This window comes from Apium graveolens, chromosome 3, assembly GCF_009905375.1.
Source record: "Apium graveolens cultivar Ventura chromosome 3, ASM990537v1, whole genome shotgun sequence".
Lineage (NCBI taxonomy): Eukaryota > Viridiplantae > Streptophyta > Magnoliopsida > Apiales > Apiaceae > Apium > Apium graveolens.
The window spans coordinates 6,301,249-6,307,842 of NC_133649.1; positions in this window are offsets into that span (position 1 = coordinate 6,301,249).

Here is a 6,594-nt window from a genome sequence, read left to right on the forward strand (position 1 = left end):
AGTTTTGATTCCAAATGGAAGGACATTCCATTCATACTGTCCGAATGGGACCGTAAAAGCGGTTTTTATATCTATCTTTTGGGTGGATTTAAATCTGCCAAAATCCTGATTTTAAATCAAATTTTTCTCCTTAGAGTCGATTGTAAATCGGCAAAAGAAGTTTTACAAAAAGATGTCCAAAATATTGCATCAAAACAAATTTTCGCCAGATGGCAAGCATTATTAAGCATCTTTGATTTTGATATTGAACACATTAAGGGAGATATGAACTGTGTCCCTGATTTCCTGACCCGTGAGTTTCTACAAAACAAATAAGTTTTGGTCAGAATTACATCTCTTTCAAACTCTTCCACTAGTACGTTAGATTCAAGAAATATTACACATAGTGCCGAAACCAACGTCGAAAACCTCCAAAAAGCAATAGAGCGTTGGGACATCCCAAAAATCCCCAAAAGCCAAGTTTATGATACAAAATGGTATAGTTCAAGTTCTTCCATCAAAACCGAAGAAAGGGACATACACCTATCAAAATCATTCGAAACAATTCACCTTCTCACCAAAAGTTCCCTAGAAAAACTAGCAAAGTCATACAATTACATCCATATAGGTTTAGTCCAAGTCGGAATTAAGCCCTTAACCAAAGAAGGATTAGACACCTCAATACTAGCCATTTTAAGAGATGCTAGATTCCTTGAGTTCAATGACTCTCTGTTAAGTTCCATAGAATCAAGTCTATGCAACGGAACCATCTCTTTTAGTTGTTATCCAAATTTATCCATTTCTCTTAAAGACAGGAATGTTATCCATAACATGACACTCCAAGTTAAAACTCACAACTATAAAATGTTAGAAGGATCAATTCCAGTGGCTTTAATCTTTCGAATTCATTACAAAGCAATAATGTCCATTGGAGATGATAGGCATAAAAATGCTTTCGTCAAAGGAGAAACCATCCTTCTCCAAACTGACCTTTCAAGGTCTAACACAGTTATTCCTCGATCCATAAAATGGCAGGACATTTCTCTTCCCACTGAATGGGTTTTAGAAGGAGTAGCTCGCCCTAGATTACCGGAAAGATTAGAACCAAACACACAAATACACCAAGTTCACCAAGATGATAATGGAAGAGTCACTCTTGCATTTGATCGATCATCCCGAACCTCTTTTATTAGTTCTCGATATTCCGATGCTTCCTCAAGAACCTTAGAAAAGATTTCTCAAATCCCTTCTATCATTAACACTACCCCAAAACCAAGATACTCTACATCAGATATACCCAATACCTCTATGAGCAGTGTAGATTATTCTTCCAATATACCTCACCCATTCTATAAACAAAGTCAATTACCACCAAACCAAAACACGGTTTCCCCTTCCTCACCAACATCCCCAACCTTCTCTGATATAACTGACAATATGGGAATGCCAAGTGAACTAAATGTAATTGAAATAGAGTTCCAAATCAATAAAACTTTTCTCCGTGAAGAGTTCTACTCTCCCCAAAACACTGAAAAAAGAAATTGGTTTTTTACGAACTTCAAAGAACAAAAGAGACAAATTCAAGAAATTTATTATGAATTTCTTAACCAAAACAAAATCCAAATGATATTCTTTGATTGGTTGGAAATTTACTCCTCTGACCAAAACTTATTTTTTCCATTCACAAATTACCTAAACCCCATCACTCGAAGCATGAGCCAAAAACAAAAACAATGGGAAACAACCAGCGGAACTATAGAATCACACCACCCACCTTTTAGAAATGTCACACTAACAGTTCATAGTGAAAAAAATCGAGGCACACCCCATCAAAAGACCAGATGATGACATACTAAAAAATACTAGGAATACAATCCTTGCTGTTAATTACACAAACACCCACCTAATAGCATAGGAAGTCAACTAAACCGGATAGAAGACCGGATTCAAAAAACAATAGATTTACCCAAAAGTATTAATAATCAAGAACCCATATTTAAGCCATACCAAGTTTCTAGACAAAGCCAACAACAAATTCAAACAAATAGACCAGAATTCGTTAAAGCCATCAAAGACCATCTTAGCAGACTTGAGGCTTCCTCTTCCACAACCCAAATAGCTGCTGACAGTGTTTCATCTAAACAACTAAATTTCATACATCATGACTCAGATGAAGATGCTTTCATACCCCAGGTTCATGACCTCCGACAAATGATTCCAAAATTCACAGGCCCAGACATTGGAGTTGAAAATAGACCTGAAATTTTAACCCAGTCTAAATTCAATGCATCATCTGTTTATGAATGGAATATAGATGGAATGACTGAATATAATATTCTAAATCATTTACAACAAATGACCATGGCAGCCAATGCTTATACAACCCAAATAGGAACCCCAGACAAAGCTATAGCCGAATTACTCATAGCAGGGTTCTCTGGCCAATTAAAAGGTTGGTGGGACTATCACCTTACCCCTGAAAATCATCTTGAAATCCTAAATTCAATTAGGGAAGATGAAGAGGGAAACCCATTTTAGATGAACAAGGAAACCCTATCCAAGGAGCAGTCGCACAACTCATTCTAGTCATAACACACCACTTCATTGGTGACCCTTCTCACCTGAGAGATAAAAATGCCGAGCTTTTACATAATCTCAAATGTAAAAAACTTAGTTATTTCCAAAGATATAAAACTACTTTCCTCACCAGAGTCATGCTCAGAGAAGACTCGAACCATGCAAATTGGAAAGAAAAATTCTTAGCCGGACTTCCAACCTTACTCGGTGAAAGAGTTAGAACCTCTTTAATAACTGAACACGGAAGCCCGATACCTTATAAAAACCTGACATATGGCCAACTCATAAGCCAAACACAACGAGAAGGCCTAAAGATTTGTCAAGATTTAAAACTCCAAAGACATCTCAAATGGGAAATGAAAAGAATAAAGCAGGAATTAGGGACTTTCTGTCAATAATTTGACTATAATCCCAACAAAAGCTATTCAAAACTAAAATGTGATGGTGAATGCAAGCCATATCAAAGACCTTATCAGAAAAGGTCTTTCTCAAAGTCTAAACATTTCTACAAAAAATCAACAGAACCGTTCTATAATAAACCTTCCTCTAATAATAACAATAAACCTTCCTACAACAAAAAACCTTTCAACAAAAATAGATTTACTAAACCAACCAATAAAGATATAACTTGTTACAAATGTGGAAAAAAGGGACATATATCTAGATTCTGCAGACTTAATAGGAAAATACAAGAGTTAAACATAGACGAAAGCTTATCTAACAAAATCTCGGCTTTACTCCTTGAATCTTCCGACTCTGAGACATCTGAAATGTCTGGAAATGATGAACCTCTTCAAATAGATGAGATTGCAATAAGCTCATCTTCCTCTCATAATTCCTCCTCTGAAGACAGACGCATCAACGTCCTAACCAGAAATGAAGAACATTCTCTCGAAATCATAGAGAAGATAACTGATCCCCAAATAAGAAAATAGCTCTTAGAAAAATTACTCCAACGACCAATTGAACCCAAACCAGAACAAAAACCTTCTATTCTCCCATCAACAAAAACTATATATGACTTGACCACAATATTAAAAAAGCAAAAACCCAACCAAAAATCCGTTCCAACAATACAAGACCTACACAAAGAAATTAAGGAAATCAAAGAAGAATTAAAAATCCTTAAAGAGCAGCAGAAGATAGATTCTGAAGCTTTAAATGTCCTTCTAGTTCGTGAAGTAGAAGAGAAAAATACTGAACAAAAACAATTAAGCAGTTTAAACAATACTCCTGATCAAGATGAAGATTTCTTATATGAATTAAGGCAAGTTACCTACCGAAAATATCTCATAAAAGTCAAAGTTGTCTTCTCAGATGACTTCATCTTAGATACCATTGCTTTATTCGATACAGGAGCAGATTTGAATTGCATTAAAGAAGAAATAATACCAAGAAGATTCCATCAACATACCAACGAAAGATTAACCGTCGCTAATAACTCAAACCTCGATGTAGTTAGTAAGGTTGATGCCTCTATCAATAATAAAACCTTCCAAATTAAGATATCTTTTATCCTAGTTAAAGGAATACATCATCTTGTCATATTAGGTACACCTTTCTTCAATTTAATAACCCCCTATACTGTCACCTACAAAGGTATTACTTTCAAAACCCATAACACCAAACTTACCTTCCCATTTCTTGAAAAACCCAAAACAAGGAACCTCAATACAATAAAGGCATATTCTATATATAATAACGAGATAAATGCCTTAATACAAGGAAAACAGATACAATTATCCCATCTAAAACAAGACCTTTCCTCTCACAAGATTGAGAAGCAATTACAAGACCACTTTATCAAAGAAAAAATCTTAAAATTACTAAAACAAATAGAAGTAGAACTCTGTTCTGACTTACCAAATGCTTTTTGGCATAGAAAACAACATATGATTGATTTACCTTATGAAAAAGATTTTGATGAAAAGGAAATACCAACAAAAGCGAGACCTATCCAAATGAACTCCGACCTAGAACAACATTGCAGAAAAGAGATCACCGATCTCGAATCCAAAGGAATCATATCAAAATCTAGATCCCCGTGGTCCTGTGCAGCTTTCTATGTAAACAAAAATGCTGAAATTGAGAGAGGGACACCAAGGCTAGTTATCAATTATAAGCCTCTAAATAAAGCCATAAGATGGGTACGATACCCTATACCTAATAAAAAAGACATTTTACAAAAATTAAGATCTTCGATAATATTCTCCAAATTTGATTTAAAATCAGGATTTTGGCAGATTCAAATCCACCAAAAAGATAGATATAAAACCGCTTTTACGGTCCCATTCGGACAGTATGAATGGAATGTCCTTCCATTTGGAATCAAAACTGTCCCTAGCGTATTCCAAAGAATTATGAATGACATATTCAATGACTATTCTACATTCTGTATAGTATATATTGATGATGTTCTAGTTTTTTCATAAACTATTGAACAACATTTCAAACACCTTAAAACTTTCTGCCAAGTATCTAGAAAAAATGGTTTAGTCATATCCAAATCCAAAATTTCCCTATTTCAAACTCGTGTAAGATTTCTTGGTCACTACATATCAAAAGGAACAGTTACACCAATTGAAAGAGCCCTAACTTTTACAACAAAATTTCCCGATAAAATCACAGATAAAACCCAACTCCAAAGATGTTTAGGAAGTCGCAACTATGTCCTAGACTTCTATCCAAACATCAATAGGATAGCCAAGCCCTTACATGACCGCCTTAAAACTAACCCTGTCCCTTGGTCATCTGAACATACCGAAATTGTTCGACAAATCAAAGCTCAGGTTCTAGAAATCCCTTGTCTACACCTTGCTGATCCAAATGCTTCTAAAGTAGTTGAAACAGATGCTTCTGAGTTAGGATACGGCGGTATACTAAAACAAGTAGTCAATGGTAAAGAACAAATAGTCCAATTTACATCTGCACATTGGAATGATTGTCAAAGAAATTATTCTACTATAAAAAAGAGAATACTTTCAATTGTTTTATGTATTACAAAATTTCAAAGTGATTTATTAAATCAAAAATTTCTCCTTAGAGTCGATTGTAAATCGGCAAAAGAAGTTTTACAAAAAGATGTCCAAAATATTGCATCAAAACAAATTTTCGCCAGATGGCAAGCATTATTAAGCATCTTTGATTTTGATATTGAACACATTAAGGGAGATATGAACTGTGTCCCTGATTTCCTGACCCGTGAGTTTCTACAAAACAGATAAGTATCATGCCTCGAAAGAGCAGAGGTGGGGGAAAAACCCCAGCCTTTCCCGGACACCTCCCGGCCACTCAACAAAGCAAAGCGAGTACTTCTTCAGGAAAACCGATCACATCCTGGATCGATAAGGTAATTGCAGATGAAGAAGACAATAACTTATTTCTAGCCCTTCAAACCATCAAAGCCCATGGCCTTAACATCCAAAATCCCTCAACAATCTCCCAAAGCTCTTCAGAAAAATCAACAAAAGTTACCCAACAAAACACTTCTTCCAGCCAACCTACAAATACTCCTTTTCAAACTACACAAACAGTCAGTTTTCAAAACCCAACCCTCTTAGTTCCTCAGAGATCCATGTCAAAACTAGATATAGTTACCCCAAAAATGCAAAACCAGGAGGTAGTAGTCAACCAGTCAAACTTTTTAAAATCTAATTCTGATTACTATACCAAAAGAAACCACCAAAAAATAGTGTCAGTCGAAAGAGAATTTAACAATGCTGATGCCTCCTTAGCAATTTCAAATGTTTTCCCTAAAGGATGGCTGTTCAAACCCTGGGATCTATCAAAAAATAATGACTATTATCAAGCCATTCTCTTGTCTACTGAATCAGTCACGCTCAAACATTTTTACAATGCCCAGGATAGAGAACACTCAACGCCTTCATACACAACATGTCAAATACAAAAGGTCATCCACCCAAGTCAATGGGGCCAAGAACTCCACAGTCCAAAAATTTTTTCTTCGAACTTCAAAAGACAACTAAACCACTGCTCCTCATATTCTTACTGGGATTACCAGCAAGCATGGCATAATTC